Source organism: Bos mutus, chromosome 1, assembly GCF_027580195.1.
Source record: "Bos mutus isolate GX-2022 chromosome 1, NWIPB_WYAK_1.1, whole genome shotgun sequence".
In the NCBI taxonomy this organism is placed as follows: Eukaryota; Metazoa; Chordata; class Mammalia; order Artiodactyla; family Bovidae; genus Bos; species Bos mutus.
Window position 1 is genome coordinate 93,410,833 of NC_091617.1, and position 19,378 is coordinate 93,430,210.

Here is a 19,378-nt window from a genome sequence, read left to right on the forward strand (position 1 = left end):
CTACTATTTTCCTGAAGAAGAAATTTTTTCTCTAATCCCTTCTCTTTCTATTTTCCTAGCTCCATCTATCTCATTCCTCAAATGCGCCTCTTTTTTTTTTTTTTTTTAATGTTCTTCAGCCACTGGTATCCAAAGGAGATCTGGATAGTCAAATGTATACAAAGAACACAACACTTGTGGTGTTCTTTTTCACTCTTTTTGTCTCTGGAAGCCAATTGCTTTTATTCATTTAATACTTTCTACCATGTTCCAAATGTTATTCTAAATTAAGAATTTTCTTGTATTAAATTAAGAGCCAATCCCTAACAGAGATAGAAATATCTAGTTATCTAAGATACTAAGAGTTGTCAAAAGCTTTCGTTTTTGACAGTAAAAGCCTTTACTGTCTTTAAATCATTGACTCAAAACAATATTAAAGACCATTTTGTTACTTCCAAAATTAAAAGCCCATCAACAATGACTACCATGTTAAGCAAAATCTCTAAGTACATACACCTAATATTGTATCTTCCTGTTAAGCCCCCTGCGTTCCTTTTGCTAGGGTTTTGGAGTCAAATCACTGATTTATATGATTAATAACACTCCATTAGTGATCACTTTTAAGGTGCCAGCTACTCAACATTCATTATCTCTTGTTACTCTCATAACTCAAGTGACTAAGATGATTCTCAGGTAGAAATGAGAACGGTAACCAGAAGAAACAAACAGTTTTTCCAAAGATATGCAGAAAACCACATCAGTGGCGGCGAGCCTTGGATTTGAATCCATGTTGTCGCATGGACATGGATTGTACCCCGTCATTGGAGTACCTTATTTCCATCTGATAGAAGCCAAGATGGGACTAAAGCATTAACTTTAGGTCCTATGGAATCTGTTTCTTCCACAATGCCTCAAGCTCTTCAGAAAAAAAGATATTTTAAAAATATAACCAGTAAAACCTTAAGGAACAATGAAAATTTGAAGGCATAGAAAGAGAAGAAATCACACTCTATAATGACCACTGATGATAATTTACTTAATTTGAGCATTTTTAAGAGAGTAGATAAAAATATTTCAGAACTCACAATTTTTGTCAATTGTTATAAATCACTTATAATTTTGTTATGGATATCTTCAGAGGGCTTTGGGGAGGAAAAGAGTGAAATCAAGAGCGCACACAAGTTATGTCAATCTAGTATCATGGAAAATTAATAAGATTCAGTTATTTCCACATCTGCTCTCAGATCCATTGGTAATGAAGAGAGATTCATTGAGGAGATCACCGATTTGCCAATTTCTCTACTGGTAGAATAAATTTAGTTATATTTAACCTACTTCACAGAGAAGTTATGAATATTAATTAATACTTAGGAAGCACTGTTGCCACTGAAGATTTAAAAACAATAATAACATTAATGAGCCAGATTCATGTCTCATGTGACTCCATCAAACTTGTTATCAAGATGAATTATGATTTGTTGGCAAGGCGATTCATGCTAAAGAATCTTATACTATGAAAGAGAAGATAATTATAAGTTACTGATGATTGTTTCTATTATTTTATAATTACTAATTGCTGGATTGTGACAGTGCTGTATGAGAACAGAGAGAGAAAAGACGCAGTCTCTGAAGGAGAAAGGGAGGTAGAGAAGGCAATCTTGAATTTTAAATTTCGTAAGGACTGGTTGGGTTCTTTGCTCTGTATGATGGGTACTTTGGGTTAACAGACTATTACATTGATCACATGCATTATTTGCCTCTGTTGCACTGATTAAAGGGTCTCTCCAAAGCTATTGCTGGAGTGACGGTGAATCCACTATTACTAACTGTATGTGCGAGTCTTAGTGGCATGTCTTCTTTTCCCCTCAGGTAATCCCAAGGTGAGGAAGAGAGGAGGTCAGATGTGGTCTTTAGCTTCTGTATATTTCTCACAAGAGGTGCAGAGTGATGATTTGGGCAGGTATCAGTAGCTAAAGGCAGTAGCTAGACAGTGAGTCATACAAAGAAAGATAGGGCCTAGAAGAACAATGGTTTGTTGTGGCGAGCATGCTCAGTCACGACTGACTCTTTGCAACCTTATGGACTGTAGCCCACCAGGCTCTTCTATCCATGGAATTTTCCAGGCAAGAATCGTCAAGTGGACTGTCATTTCCTCCTCCTCCGAAGATCTTGCCAACCCAGGGATCAAACTCTCACCTTGTGTCTCCTGCATTGGCTGTGGATTTCTTTACCACTGATTGACCTGGGAAGCCCCAGGATTCTCCTTTTATCTGCTTTGATAGAATTTAAGAAGCTTCTATGTTGCCAAAAATGTATTCAGTTACTTATTTCAACAAGTAGCCATGCAGTGTAACTGGACAGTTACACAGCAAATGTGTACAAACATAAGAATTTTTTTTAACCTACACATTTGCCTTTGATCTGCCCAGAGCCAAAAATGTATTCTCTCCCACCCCACGGGACACAATCCCATCCAATCATTTCTAAAATTTAGATTCTCTTCAGTAATTATCTGATCCAATTCACCATTTTTCCCCCCTTTCCATGGGACTTTCTTCTCCTTCTACTCTGGTTTCAACACTCTTGCTTGTGCGTGTGTTCTCAGTCACCTCAGTAGTGTCTAACTCATTGTGATCCACCACACTGTAGCCTGCCAGGCTCCTCTGTCCATGAGATTCTTCAGGCTAACATCCTGGAATGGGTTGCCATCACCTCCTTCAGAGGTCTTCCCAACCCAGGGATCTAATCTCCTGTATTGCAGGTGGATTCTTTACCTGCTGAGCCATCAGGGAAGCCCAGAAGCCTGAGGGCATGTGAGGTAAGAGTCCTCTTCCAAAGTCTGGTGCAGGCTGGCACAGCTGCTGATTACACGGCTAGTGCAACTTGAGACAGTTTTGTTAGTTTGAGCAGGACCTGATGGGGTCACTTTTATGTGACCTCATCAGGTCATCCAAGGGCACCTATATGAGTCCCCATACTGCTTTCTGGTGCAGATTCTTTTTATATGTACATCAGCCACCCTATAACACAAATTGGCCCAGACAAGAGCTACCTTCTAAGATCCCCTCTCCCTGCCAGAATGCTAATTCTAGATCCCACTCTAGAGATTTCCTCTTCTCCCCTGGAGACTGGAAGTCACTTTAGTCCTTTCTCCAACTTGCTGTGTTATTCTGCCATTTCTCTTATCCTTTTTTCTATGCTCCAGAATCCCAAGATCCTCAGGACAAGAAGATCTACAATGGTGATGAGTTGTATATTCAGCTACTTATTTATTCATCAAACATTTATTAAGTACATATATTCCAGACAATATACTAGGTAGTGCTACAATATACCTGACTGTAATCATTTATACTTCAGGGTGAAAGTTGGACTGTATTTTTCCTCTCTTCTAAAGAATATTTCAATTAAAACCTAAGCTCAAATTATGGAATGGAAGGCTGATTCTAATTAAAAGAATGGTGGAGGAGAAAACAGATGAAAGAGCAGTTTGGGATTAGAAGTCCTTGCCACCAAAAGTGGCAAAGACTAGCTAGTTGTTTACCAAACTATTTTCTTTTCCCCCTACATGCATAACCAGAAGACATTTCCAGCTTTCTTTACACTTCAGTGAGGTTGGTGACTCAATAACAGTGTTTGAATGTGGATAGAAATAATATATGCCACTCGCAGGCCTGACCTATAAACTTCTGCCATATAGAATTCTCTTTCCCTTGCTACTGACTGAGTGGGTAGAACTGCAGAACTAAAGAAGCTACGAGGCAAAAGAAACTTAGATCCCTGAATGACCATATGAAAGGCAACCCACTGAATACCTACACAAATTAAAAAAAAAAAAATTCTCTTGTCTCAGATCACTGAGATTTGGAGATTCTCTGTTAAATCAGGTGACTTAACTCTAACAGACTACCTTACATCATAACTAGTAGATGCTTTCCTACTCCATCTACAGTGTACACAATAAATTCATGTGAACTCAATGGAGAAAGAATAAACATCCCCCTATGTGCAGTCAAACTCACTCTCAGAAACACTCAGTTTGTGTACATACCCTTCTACCTCCCACTCACTCATCCTTCCTTGAACAACTACAGGTGGATGTTCTCATACATATGTGTTTGTATCCACTCAAAGAAAGGCAACATTTCAGGAGAGACACAGATGCCCCACAGGAGACAGAACACAATTACACAGTTTGCATTTCAGCAGGGAAAACTGAGGTCACAAGTAGGAGTTTTAGAAGTCATCTAAATCAACAGTCAACAGATGAAGGTCATAAAATCTGTACCTTGAAGATATTGGATAAAAAGTCTACTTATCAAAGTTCTACAGGATAAGTAGGTATTATCATTAAAACTTGGAGACTAATACATTTAGCTCTCCCAGCAGAGGCTGGCACACAAACCTCCAACTCAGAAACTCTGCCCAACTCCAGGTCACCTTCAGCAAGCACACACAGTATTGAGTTCATTACTCTGTGGTCATGTGACAATGCTGTGAGCCCAGTAATAGCTGGCAGAGGTGATGGTGATAAGCAAGAAGAGTATTCGTTATAGAGATCCCCCAGGCAGTGTGTTCTTTCTAGCTAACCCCTAATTCACAGTCACCCTTATCAGGGATTTTCACATGAAAAATAAATTGCAAAGGGAAAAAACTGTAAAAAACTCATTTTGAAATTCATAGAGGTCTAAATAGTTTTAATATTTTATTAAATAGACCAACTAAATTAGTGATTTATTATGAGAAAAACTCACTTCACCCTCAGTGCTGTGCTTAGTTGCTCAGTTATGTCTGACTCTTTGCAATCCCATGGATTGTAGCCCACCAGGCTCCCCTGTCCTTGGAATTCTCCAGGCAAGAGTACTTGAGTAGGATGTCATGTCCTTCTCCAGGGGATCTTCCCAACCCAAAGATTGAACCCAGGTCTTCCACATTGCAGGCGGATTCTTTACTGATTGAGCCACCAGGGAAGCCTCCCTCAGTGGCAAGCACTAAGACCATATTTATATTGCCCTTATAACCTCTACAAGACTGATAAGGGAGGGTCAATATTCAAATCTGCCTCATCACACAACCAGGCTTATATATCCTCAGGAATTCACTGTGCATTCTTTGCTATGTGGGGAATGTGGTAAGACCCACCAAAATCTTAAAGCTATATTATAATAGAGCTATATTGTACTACATCTCATGGAGGAAAAACATTACTGAATTTTAGTAGTGTAGCTATCCATTTTTCTTATTTAAGGAAAAATCTAGTTTGATTCATGCAGAGTAGTCAGCATATATAAAACAAATAATAATTCACTAACCCTAGAATTATTATGTTTTCATTTATAAAGATTTTGCTTGAGATTTTTATTCATAGATTCCAATGAAATAATGCAATTCTCTATAGTTCTTATTCTTGCATGGTTGTATTTTAATAATAATAAAGTAATACAATAAGCATATCCTGTCTCCACTTGATGAAAATATCAAGATTTATTTGCTAAATAAATAAATATTCAGTAATGGATCTGTGCTTAGTAATGTTTAATAGAAAAGTTTTCTGGATCAGATATCAATTACTTTAACACTTAGGTGGATAGAGTCATATTTTGTCTTTCCAATGTAATTTAATTCCCAAGAGTAAATATGTATGTTCAGAGAAATAATATATTGTTTTAAAATAGACCTTTAAAAATTGCTTTTCACTGAAATTTATAACCTTGTTCTTGTTCAGTCATCATTTACCAGTAAGGATAATACAGTCTTATGCTCTCTAAAATGTGAAGTTAAAATTCCTTATTTTATTCTTTCTTCTTCTATAATTTTAGCATGATAAAGAACTTCCAAAATTAAACTATTTTCCTCCTCTTTCTAACTCACTTTATCAAATGGAAAAGTTTATGGAACTAAAGAGCCTACATGTCCAATATTATTATGAAAGTGTTACAGCCAGATTGGTTATAAAGATAAATAATCTCATGTTTGTACCACAAGAATTCTTTGTAGAAATAGAGAATCATTCCCAAAGTAAAGAAATTCCTCATATACAGGGCTAAAGTCTCTGTTCTTAAAATACTAAGCTGTTGGTCTCCCCAATGGGAAGAGTGGTGTTCCAGCACTATCCTGTCTAATGAGAGTAAACACTTCTCAGTGAGCAGCCCACTTATCCTTTGCAGTAGCAGGTTACAACATTGTTCACCTCTGGTCTCCATCATCTACTGTCTCTTGCCTTCTATGATTGCATTTCTCCTGGACTTCTCTGAAAGTGTAATGCATCCTGCTTAATGTGTTTTCTTATGGGACCTGACTGAAGACAAACAATGTTTCATTTAAAGAAATACCAGTCAGTAATTCAAAAATAAATGGAAGTAATGTAAGTTTTTACTCTAGCCTCTTAAGAAAAACCAATGTGTTGGGGCAAGGTGCTGTGGTTGGAATGAGATACATGGCAGAAAGCAGATGTCAGAGGTATTTTATCCATCATGCTCAGAGAAACCCTGTAATGTACACATGCACACACTTACACGGCAGCTTCCCACCAAGTCTCTTTTCCCACTCTAAGCTCTCCAAATACACTCCCCAAGTTTATTCCTTCATGAACAGAGTAATCCCTTTCTTGTATCAATCTTGGCAGCCTTAACAGTTTCTCAGGCTCTTATCCATCACCAGTTACCTCAGTCTACATTAAAAAAAAAAAAAAAGCTCCACAATAATTTCGAAATAAACTGAGCTCATTTCAGCAGGTAAAGGAGCAGTGAGGTAAATATTCATGTTAAGATTTTATTTTTCCTGAAACACTTACTTATGTTGTCTAATCTAGCCACTCTGTAATATCATAGTTAATCGTTAGGCACTGCTATCTAATGAATCATGCATCTGAGCATTAAAATCCCTAAAGACTGAACTCTCAATTATGTAAAACAATGTCTCTGTGTTCTTAATTTTAAACTCTACAAATCGGTTGTGTGCAGAATTGGAAATTTCTATTTTGCAGTATTATCCTTTTTTCTTCCTTCAGTTTTACATATTTGGCATTCAGATCCTATTTACTTATGCTTTAATACTTGGCTCAGTTACCTTACACCTTTTAGGAAGGAGCTTTTCTTGATAATCTTGTGGTCCAGAGATAATCACTGCTTTTCACACCTAAAATAGAGCCCCATCCAAGTTATTTGTTATTCTTTTTTTTTTTTTTTTAATTTACTTTTTGGCCATGCCACATTGGTATGTGGGATCTTAGTTACCGGACAAGGGATTGAACCCAGGCCCTCTGCATTAGAAGCACAGTTTTTTAACCACTGGACCACCAGGAAAGTCCCCTCATTTATTCATCTTTTCTCATTTATTCTTTAAATCATTTTTATTGTGAAATATCACAGACATTTAAATTTACACAAAACAAATGCTCAGCTAAACTAATTATTACAGAATAAATAAAGTAAAAAAAAAAAAAAAAAAACACGCTGCTAGCTATCCAGGTATCCTCTACCAGCCTCTGAAAAATCCCCAACCATTCCCTACCTCCTACCAACATAAACACTGTCCTCACCTGGAAGTCACCATGCTCCATAATCTAAGGAGTTATGTATTCATATATTCTGAAAAATTCATATAATCTGAAAAATTGTCAACATTAAAAAAAAATACTAATCCTTACTCCTTGCTATTCTTTCATTGAAGAATTTTAGCTGGACACTTGTTACCTCTATTCATCCAATTTTCCGTTATCACTGAAGCCGTTCCTTATATTTTCTATTTCTTTGTCTCTCTATGCCATCCATTTTGAATCTGAATGAGTGTTAGTCACTCAGTCATGTCCCATTTTTTGGAACCCCATGGACTGTAAATGTTAATCCAATTCAGAACTCTCTTTTAATTTCATTTTAGCTGTAACAAGTAATGATAATCAAGATTGTACATTTTGCTTTTCTCTTGTTAGTTTGTATTTCTTAATGCATTCAGTGAATGGTTGGGTTCATTGCTACAATGGGTAACTCTTATCTTTAGTAACTGATCACAGCACAACTGCAGTTGCACACCACGAGTGGCCACCCAGGAATCAAAGACTTCTCACCCTCCACTCTTTTATCCTTTTTTTCCCAAACCACATGTTTCCATGAGCCAAAACCATTTTAGCAAATCTCACTTCTGACCCCAAATATAGGATTGCCTTTTCCTCACAACACTTTTGACACCAAATATGTGGGTGTTTTCTGTACCAGTGCTCTAACTCTCAGCCACCAACTGGGCTTTTAATAATTCAACTTTGGTACTAATTATCCAGAGTTAGTACAGACCTCACAGACTAAGGGATCTATCCTACAAGACTGTCCCCTCAACTTCAGATGCCAGTCACAAGTTCCAGGTCTCCTATACTTCTAATCAAGAAGTTATAAATTGGGGGTTCCCACCATCCCAAATTTAGGTCTTATAATTTTCCAGGATGACTTATAGTACTCAGGAAGTGCTTTACTTACTAGTTTATCATAAAGGATACAACTTAAGAACAGCCAAACTGAAGAGATATTGGGTTTGCCAAAAAGTTCATTTGGATTTTTTTGGTAACATCGTATGGAAAAACAGGGCAAAGTAAGGTATGTAGAGGTGTGTGTGTGTGTGTGTGTGTGTGTGTGTGTGTGTGTGTGTGTGTTTAGGGAGCTCCCAAGCTCTCTGGGTGCACCACTCTCCCAGTACCTCATTGAACTGCACTAACCCAGAAGCTCTCCACACCCCATCATCTGGGAGGTTTATGGAGGTTTCATCATGATTGGTTTAATCATTGGCCACTGGTGATTAACTCAATCTCCAGCCTGTCTCCCCAGAGCATGAAGAATGAGGCTGAAAGTTCCATGTTTCCAATCAAGGCTTGGTCTTTCTTGAGACTAGCCCCCATCCTGGCATAAGCTCTCTGGGGTCTGCCAAGAGTCACCTCATTAGAACAAAAGACACTCCTATTATCCGTTACCACTCAGGAAATTCCAAGCATCATAGAAGCTCTATGCCAGAAACTGGGGACAAAGACCAACTATTTTCCTATGATACCCCACCATCTCTCACTCACTGTAGATAGTAACATGTGTATGTTATTTACTCTTGGGTGCAAGCCACTATTCAGTGTGGCTTTACATATGAGAATCCAGTAGAGTTTGGGTTGACTTTGTTTCCTCCCAGGGATTTCTTTTGATTTTTCCAAACACTAGAGAGTCCTACCAATAAGAGAGCCTTTGTTTCTGGAACTGAGATTTCCTGGGCATCTAGGTATAGTATAAATTCAAACCTTATCCCATGCCTAGAGTTAAAATTCTCAAAGAAGGGGAAAAATAATCCTACTCCAGGCCCCAGAAATTCAGGGCATTATAGCGAAAATATGTTATTTCACTAACTGTGAATCTGACAAATATTGAAGGAAATAATATGTTTCCTGTTTGTCTCAAATCTACTTTGTTAGGGATGGAATTAAGGAACTTCCCCAGAATAAATACAATACAGCTGATTAAACATAAAACTTCAGAAACAATAAGAATTTCAAGTGAAATAAAAATAAACTACATATAAAAATCTTATGTAGTTATTAATTTTTTCACATTTTACAAATGGGTTATGAGAGAAAACATACCAAGATTGGTTTGGAGAAGTAGCCCAGCAGCCTAAAGGGAAAATTAGGAATGAAAACCAATTTTTTTCACTTGCATCTACAGCTCTGACATTATAACGAAGGTCAAAAGGAAAATACAATTTTTTATACAAAGATTCATTATACATATAGCTTTCTCACACATCAAATGCAAAAATCAAAATACACTATGCTTTTAAAAGTGGAAACTTTTATTATTTATGGGGGGGGGCAATAATGATAAGTTAGCTGCAAAAGCTGCTGCCTTTTGCTATTTTCTTGCTGATGTGAATTTGTGGATAACTTCCAAGACAGAGGTATCGGTATTAAAAGAAGTACAAGATAAAGCTCAGAAAATGATTGGGAAAGAAGTAGTGACAAAGTGCTGGCATTATGAAGGGACTGGAGAAACTAAACTCTGAAACTGAGCACTAAAAGGAAGTCATATAAAACTGACATGGTCCCATCTCGCAGTGAACAACTGGGACCTTTAGAAATGAGATTTTGCTCTAACCCAAAATGTCAGAACATTTTGTTATGGACAAAGGGCAGAGAAATGACATAGACACTGGAAAATAGAGAGGAAATGAAACTTAGGGAAAGGTGATAAGAGAACCTTGGCAAATTTGCGTATTTCTAAAAAAAGTTTTAAAATCTCTATGACTTTTCTTTTTTCCAAATTGCTTTAAAAAGTTCATCCACAATCTGTTGACTGTGGCTATGTTGAGGTGTCCAACAGAAAATATTGATGATGGTGGTATCTGTGCTTTCTACTTTATGTCCAGAGAGCTCAAATTTTATTTTACAGATACGTAGCTTCATGAAAATAAGCAGTCCCTCCTACATAGAGATGAGTCAGCTGATCTATACTCAATAGTTCACATTTTTGCAGGTGCTTTTCTGGTGCTTCTGACAGTTTCACTTAGCCAGATTCTCCATATATCCAATCTTCTTAGTGACAAAGACTCCACGTTTCCCAGAGAACAAGCTGCATCAAGAGCGCAACCTGAATATGAAACTAATTCTTCCATCTCAGCAGAGCTGGTCTGTTCATTTGAGCACCAACTACCCTGAGTTATCTAATACAGATTATTTTACCTCACTTACCCTTTGTAAATTGACCAGAAACCACTTAATGTTTAGGGAAAATGAAAAACAAAGATTGTGTGATATTCTTTTCTAAATTTCAGTTAAGTTTGGTTCTGTCGCTCAGTCAGGTCCAACTCTGCGACCCCATGGACTGCAGCACACCAGGCATCCCTGTCCATCACCAACTCCCGGAGTTTACCCAAACTCATGTCCATTGAGTCAGTGATGCCATCCAAACATTTCATCCTCTGTCATCCCCTTCTCCTCCTGCCTTCAATCTTTCCCACCATCAGGGTCTTTTCCAATGAGTCACTTCTTTGCATCAGGTGGCCAAAGTACTGGAGCTTCAGCATCGGTCCTTCCAATGAATATTCAGGACTGATTTCCCTTAGGATGGACTGGTTGGATCTTCTTGCAGTCCAAGGGACTCTCAGGAGTCTTCTCCAACTCCACAGTTAAAAAGCATTAATTCTTCAGTGCTCAGCTTTCTTTATGGTCCACCTCTCACATCCATACTTGACTACTGGAAAAACCACAGCTTTGACTAGATGGATCTTTGTTGGCAAAGTAACGTCTCTGCTTTTTAATATGCTGTCTATGTTTGTCATAGCTTTTCTTCCAAGGAGTAAGCGTCTTTTAATTTCATGGCTGCAGTCACAGTCCGAAGTGATTTTGGAGCCCAAGAAAAATGTTTGTCACTGTTTCCGTTGTTTCCCCATCTATTTGCCATGAAGTGATGGGACCAGATGCCGTGATCTTCATTTTTTGAATATTGAGTTTTAAGCCAGCTTTTTAACTCTCCTCTTTGACTTTCATCAAAAGGCACTTTAGTTCCTCTTCACTTTCTGCCATAAAGGTGGTGTCATCTGCATATCTGAGGTTATTGATATTTCTCCCGGCCATCTTGATTCCAGCTTGTGTTTCATCCAGCTCAGCATTTCTCATGATGTACTCTGCATAGAAGTTAAGTAAGCAGGGTGACAATACTTGACGTACTTCTTTCCTGATTTGGAACCAGTCTGTTGTTCCATGTCCAGTTCTAACTGTTGCTTCTTGACCTGCCTACAGATTTCTGAGGAGGCAGGACAGGTGGTCTGGTATTCCCAACTCGAAGAATTTTCCATATTTGTTGTCATCCACACAGTCAAAGGCTTTAGCATAGTCAATGAAGCAGAAATTGATGTTTTTCTGGAACTCTCTTGCTTTTTCGATGATCCAGCGGATGTTGGCAATTTGATCTCTGGTTCCTCTGCCTTTTCTGAATCCAGCTTGAATATCTGGAATTTCTCAGTTCACGTATTGTTGAAGCTTAGCTTGGAGAATTTTGAGCATTACTTTGTTGATGTATGAGATGAGTGCAACTGTGTAGCAGTTTGAACATTCTTTGGCATTGCCTTTCTTTGGGATTGGAATGAAAACTGATCTTTTCCAGTCCTGTGGCCACCACTGAGTGTTCCAATCTGCTGGCATATTGAGTGCAACACTTTAACAGCATCATCTTTAGGATTTGAAATAGCTCAGCTGGAATTCCATCACCTCCACTAGCTTTGTTCGTAGGGATGCTTCCTAAAGCCCAATTGACTTTGCATTCCAGGATGTCTGGCTCTAGGTGAGTGATCGTACCATTGTAACAGAGAAATAAATCCTATCTCAGAAGCTCTGAACATCTAATTAGCCTTGATTTTTTTGAAGTTCTATTCTTACTGGACCATTAAAAATACAGGATTAAGAAAAGTTTTTTGTTTTTGTTTTTGTTTTTAGATTCAATTCAAGTATTGACTGAGCACCTACTCGGTGCTTGGAGCATGAAGATAACTTGACAATGTTATCTTCAAGAGGATTAAAACTTATTGGAGTGATGAGACATAACCCCATTAAACATGAGGAGATGCACTCTGGAATGAATAGTCTAGGTGTTCTTTAAGAGTTTGGGAGGAGGTTCTGAAGTACTTGCGGCTCGGACGGTAAAGCGTCTGCCTGCAATGTGGGAGACCTAGGTTCGATCCCTGGGTCGGGAAGATCCGTTGGAGAAGGAAATGGCAACCTACTCTAGTACTCTTGCCTGGAAAATTCCATGGACAGAGGATCCTTGTAGGCTACAGTCCATGGGGTCGCAGAGAGTCAAACACGACTGAGTGACTTCACTCACTCACTCTGAAGTACTTAGGAAGCCCTTTATGGACTGTTGTTTTAGTTGCTAAGTTATGTCTGACTCTTTTGCGGCCCCATGGACTGTAGTCCACCAGACTTCTCTGTCCACGGAATTTCCCAGGTAAGAATACTGGAGTGGGTTGCTAATTCCTTCTCCAGGGGATCTTCCCAACCCAGGGATCAAACCCACATCTCCTGCATTGGCAGGCAGGTTCTCTACCACTGAGCCACCAGGGAAGCCCCTTTATGGACTGCTGCTGCTGCTAAGTTGCTTCAGTCGTGTCCGACTCTGTGCAACCCCAAAGGCAGCAGCCCATCAGGCTCCCCCATCCCTGGGATTCTCCAGGCAAAAACACTGGAGTGGGTTGCCATTTCCTTCTCCAATGCATGAAAATGAAAAGTGAAAGTGAAGTTGCTCAGTCGTGTCCGACTCTAGCGACCCCCTGGACTACAGCCTACCAGGCTCCTCCGTCCATGGGATTTTCTAGGCAAAAGTACTGGAGTGGGGTGCCATTGCCTTCTCCAGTGTCCCAGTAGGCACTGGGAAACGTGATGCGGGAAATTTTGTAGATGAGACTATGGCTTTGGATCCCCCAGTCTTTTGATTAGAAGTAGTAGCTAATGCCACAAGAATAGAGAAATTCCCCCAGTAGTGTTTATATGAAGAAAATAACAGTAAGAGACAGCATAGAAGAGAGAGGGAGGAAGGGGAAGCAGTAGGCATGTGGGTAGGAGAGAAAGGGAGACACAGACAGACAGAAAGGCAAAGAGAGGGACAGAGAGACAGAAACTGTCACTGAGCTTCAGGAAGGTGACTTCAAGGAGAAAGGAGGGAACATACAGAAGGTCAAAGAACAAGAATGACTTGAGTACCTGCCAGTCAGCTCCAGCCTCCTGAGGTACAATAAAAGGTTCTTGATAAAGGGCAAACATTACCCTCTTTTGCTGAGAGTTGGACATCTTTCACTTGGAGGCCAAAGAATTGAAAGATCATGTTTCTACAAGAAACTAAGTTTGTATCATCTATCTTTGGTATTTTTTTTAAAAATCTGCTTTCTTAATGGTAAAAATTTGGAACGGTGTCATACCTGCAAACTGATTTTTTAATAATAGTTTTGGTCCTAGTCATCCAAATTTCATCTGCAATTGTGATAAATTGTAAACGAATGCCTTAGGGATTTATTTCTCCCAAGTTTTCTTCTGACATGACAGGAGCAAAGAAGACATCTTTAATCAATTCAACTTTCCTACCAAAGGACAATATAGTCTGGTTAATTTTCATACCCATCAGAGGCTCAGGGCTTTTCGGACGTAGGTAGAGGTTTATGAGCATAAAACTAAGAACAATTAGCGCTCAAATTAATGTTACATGAGATTCAACATCTGGAAGTATGTTGTCATTTTGGGTCATAGACCACCTGCTAGGCTAAATGTTCACACAACTGCAATTTACTCTGCATACAAATGGAATAAAAATGATACTTTAAAAATAGTTTTTGATTTAGCAGTATGTTTATAGAGACCTCTCACATTTCAAAACTTCAATAAGAATTGAACAATGGATTGAACAAGATGAAACATACAGCACCAAAAGGAATAAAAAATACCTTTTTGAAAATATTTTATAATAAATTAGCTATAGTGCTCATATTAATTTCTCTAGTTGATCTAACCACTGTCACTCTTTATCCATCAAATATTTGAGAACAAGAAGAGATCAACCTCTCATTCTTTATTCTATTTATGTAACAGATCCTGCAAACATTGGCTGTTTCTGGCAATAGAGACATATCAGAAAATGCCAAATCTCAAGATGCTGTCTGCTGCTGCTGCTGCTAAGTCACTTCAGTCGTGTCTGACTCTGTGCGACCCCATAGATGGCAGCCCGCCAGGCTCCCCTATTCCTGGGACTCTCCAGGCAAGAACACTGGAGTGGGTTGCCATTTCCTTCTCCAATGCATGAAAGTGAAAAGTGAAAGTGAAGTCGCTCAGTCGTGTCCGACTCTTAGTGACCCCATGGACTGCAGCCTACCAGTCTTCTCTGTCCATGGGATTTTCCAGGCAAGAGTACTGGAGTGGGGTACCATTGCCTTCTCCGATGCCTCCTGCAACTCACCTCAAATACCAGCCCATGCACAGCACATCCTAAACACACTCATTCAGGGGTTCTCTGGAGTTACCCAGATAGCCAAGCCTCTCTCCAAAGGGTGGCCCCAGACTTCATCACAGTCTGACCAGAAGGCCCTGGGGCCTTTTAAGTGAGGAAGCCAAATCAGATAAAAGAGCAAACCATCGCTAGGGAACACACACCTTCTCTTACCCTCCACCTCTAGAGTATGCTAGTTCCTGGAAATGCCAGCAATTTAGAAATGCCAGCTCTTACAGAGTGCAAAAGAATAATAGCAATCCAAAAAAACAAGTTATGACCATTTATCAGAATGATGAGGAAATGGCAACCCACTCCAGTATTCTTGCCTGGAAGATTCCATGGACAGAGGAGCCTAGCAGGCTACAGTCCATGAAGTTGCAAAGAGTCGGACATGACTGAGCACACAGCTCAAAATAGTATCCATTTTTATTTTCACTTAGCTGCCTTTTCACATGATTGGGTGATTGGCAATTTCAGTAAAACAGGTAAACTCTTGGTTGGGTGTGTCTGTGAATATCTGCAGGAGATTTCAAAGGCAAAGAAATTTTCTGCAAATGCAGAAATCACATTTTACCTCGTTTACAGAAATGAGCCATCATTTTAAAAAGAGTTTGGAATTCAAACACCAACTAAAGCATCATCTCATATTGCAACCTGCATTTAAAGTGCCTAAAAAGTGATGAACCCTTGAGCCTTTGTTGTACTTTTCTAGATAAAGTAAGAAAGTGTCCAGTCTAGAATTGGGTCTGGTAAAGCCATCTACATATTGGCATTGCCTTGCTTCTGTAACTCGCTTCCCATTGATTGTCAAAGTGATGATAATTATCAGTGGGTCGTTTTGAGAGTTAAGCCCTGTGCTCTGATGTCCAGCTGCCTGACTCTCAATTCCTGTCCCTCCATTTGCTGTATGGTCTTGGGTAAATTTGTAACTTCTTGAAGCTCCAGTTTGGTCATTTGTAGGGTAGGCATAATATGTCCTGCTCTATGTGGTTACTGAGTGAGCAGGATAATCTGGGTATCATGTAGGACACAGAAGAAGGGTCATGTAATTGTCAGTCTTCAATATTACTGAGTGGTTATCAGATCCTGAGTCACCAAAGACTAAATCGTGCTTAATGTATTTTTCTTCTGTGCTTGTGTTTACAAGATATTTTGTAATATTTTCTTTTAATTATCAGCCTACATGTTAACTCTATTTGACAGCCATATGCTATTTACTTAACCAAAATGTGCCACATAGCTTACGGCAGTGTTCTCCAAACTGTGCCTTAAAAAACGACCTCTGGTGGTGGGGAAGGAGAGGTTTCAAGATGGCTGCGGTGTGAGGGATATAAAATGGGGCACAGCAACGAGGGGCAGTGGTCACTGATTCAGGCTTCTAATGGAAAACCTCTACCTTTACTGACTTTAAATAGTGGGCTTCTCAGTTAAATTTTAGCTTGAACAAAGTGTTTTGCGGCTCAAAAGGTGGGTGGAGGAGTCACAGTGTCTATTATTTTTAAAAGAAATACTACAGATAGCAAAGACTATATTTGAACTGTTGTCTGCCGAGGACCAGCCCCGGCTGATCCAGGGTATTCAAAGGGGAGACGGCGTCGGCGACCTATTCAAATGGTAATTAGAGATATAAAGAGTAATAGAATGAGGATAGCTCAGTAGGAAAATTCAGTGGAGATAAGAGGCTGAGTAGCTTGGTTTACGCGGAAAATCAATATAACCCGTGACACCAGGTTAGCTCTGACCACGGAGGCCGCAGGCGCCCTCTCGAATAGCGGAAGGTGCCCCACCTTAGACACCTTCTCAAGTGGGTCTTAGAAGCCCAGGCAAATAAGTGGTCGCAGAGGATATCCACGCTCCAGATGGAGACTTCAGCCGGAAGTTAAAGGAAAGAATGACATGGGGAGACCAAGCATTGGTGAGCAAGGCCCGTAGCTTTATTTTTAACAGGGGTTTTTATACCCTAAGTTACATATAGAGGATAATAGGGGATGCAAAGTCAGCAGTCTTTGATTCTTATCAAAACCAGGGTTTCTTTCCTGCAAATTTATCGTATACAAATGGTTTAGGTGATTTACATCATCTTCTGGCCAGAAGGCCTACTAACATTTTATGACTCTTGACAAGAACTTATCAACAAAGACTTATTTTCTCTAAGAGTGATTATTTTAAGGTTTGGCGCCATCTTCCAAAGATAAAATTGCATTCCTATAGGGCGGATGTGTAATGGGTTTACAACAAAGAAAATAATTTATTACCTTAAGGGTCTAAAGTTACTAACACCAAGGCCACTACTTATTTTTTCTACATACCAACTATATTAATTAATACACATTCAAGGATACAATTCAGGATGTGAAAACTTGGCAACAAGCATTGGCTCATCAATGAAATCCTTTACTAGTTTATTCTGACAGTTTCTAATTCTCTGAGAGGCTCTAAGCTATTTGAATATCTTAAGCTTCCTGTGCCTCTTGAGGCTGGGAGACTGTAAACAATCGTATGCATAGCTGTAGGAGTCCGGGTAAACTTGTCAGGCGAGTTAGAGAGCCATCTGAGGGGTTTGGATTTAAACACTCTTAATTGCCCAGGAACTTTATTATTGGAGCTGTAAGTTAACTCTTTGACAGAGAGAGCGAGATGGTGGTAGGGGACAGCCCCTAGTAAAGTCAGAGGTGAGAGCACAAAGCAATAAAGTAGGCAGACTCTGGTTTTTTGGGGGGAAAATGCTCGAGAATATCCGGGCGGACTCCTGAGGCTCGATCCCACCTTTGCGTATGCCGAGCCTCCTTCCTCATGACCTTTGTCACGAGCGGAATGCCTCACCGGCTCCCGACAGTTGCCATTTGAGTTCTGATTCTAGATTAAAAATTTTCATCTATGAGGAGCCAAGATGGCGGAGGAGTAGGACGGGGAGAACACTTTCTCCTCCACAAATTCATCAAAAGAGCATTTAAACGTTGAGTAAATTCCACAAAACAACTTCTGAATGCCGGCAGAGGACATCAGGCACCCAGAAAAGCAATCCAACTCTTTGAAAGGAGGTAGGAAAAAATATAAAAGACAAAAAAAGAGACAAAAGAGGGAGGGACGGAGTTCCGTCCCGGGAAGGGAGTCTTAAAAAGAGAGAAGTTTCCAAACACCAGGAAACCTTCTCACTGCCGAATCTGTGCCGAGCTTTGGAAGCACAGAGGGCAACATAACAGGAAGAAAAAATAAATAAACAATTAAAACTCGAAGATTGCGAGTCCTACGGTAACTCCCCCAGCGGAGAAGCAGCGCAGACGCCTGCACGCGCCATTAGCAAGCGGGGGCTGGGCAGGGAGGCACAGCACGGGCTGCATCGCTTAGAGTAAGAATCTGGCCTGAATACCCTGAGCACTATCTGAGCGAAATAATTTGGGCTAGCAAACCAGACTGTGGGATATCTACCACGCGAAAAGCCAGCCCCAACCTAAGACACCGCCAGGCCCGCGCACGGAACAAAGAATTGAACAGAGATAGCCAGCTGCAGACCTTCCCCTTCCGGTGACAGGCAGCCAGAGCCGGAAGGGGGCAATCGCAGCCCCAGAGAGACATTATCTATAAAACTGTAAGCAGGCTTCTTTGCTAACTAAAACTTTTTGGAGGTCTGGACGGTTAACATCTGCCTGAGAAGGTGCGCCGGTTTTACACCCAGATAACCGAGTGGCGGGGAGGCGATAAGTCGCAGCATTGGCGCTCGCCAAACACCTCATCACTTGAGCTGCTCGGACCTGGGAAGAGCACAAAACTCAGGCCCAACTGAGTCTGCGCCTCTGAGGACTACCCAAGTGCCTGAACCTGAGCGGCTTGGACCTGGGAGGTACATGCAACCCAGGGCCAGCCTTGGATTGTTCCCAGCGGAACAACCTAGAGCCCGAGCAGTGTGGGCAGGGAGGCTACACGCGCCGTGAGTGGGGGCAGACACAGTGTGGCTGAGGCACTGCGAGCGCACGCCAGTGTTATTTGTTTGCAGCATCCCTCCCTCCCTCCCCACAGCGCGACTGAACAAAGAGAAGAAATACAGCTCCACCCATCAGAACACCGACACAAGCTTCCCTAACCAGGAAACCTTGACAAGCCACCTGTACAAACCCACACACAGCGAGGAAAAGCCACAATAAAGAGAACTCCACAAACTGCCAGAATACAGAAAGGACACCCCAAACTCAGCAATTTAAACAAGATGAAGAGACAGAGGAATAGCCAGCAGATAAAGGAACAGGATAAATGCCCACCAAACCAAACAAAAGAGGAAGAGATAGGGAATCTATCTAATAAAGAATTCAAATAATGATAGTGAAATTGATCCAAAATCTTGAAATTAAAATGGAATCACAGATAAATAGCTTGGAGACAAGGATTGAGAAGATGCAAGAAAGGTTTAA

The 19,378-nt window shown here is 40.2% G+C and overlaps 1 protein-coding gene across 1 annotated transcript in view; it reads left to right on the forward strand.

The window, feature by feature from the left end:
• Positions 1 to 19,378, forward strand: part of SPATA16 (spermatogenesis associated 16) — a 260,839-nt gene that overhangs the window by 185,497 nt on the left and 55,964 nt on the right. The window lies entirely within an intron of this gene.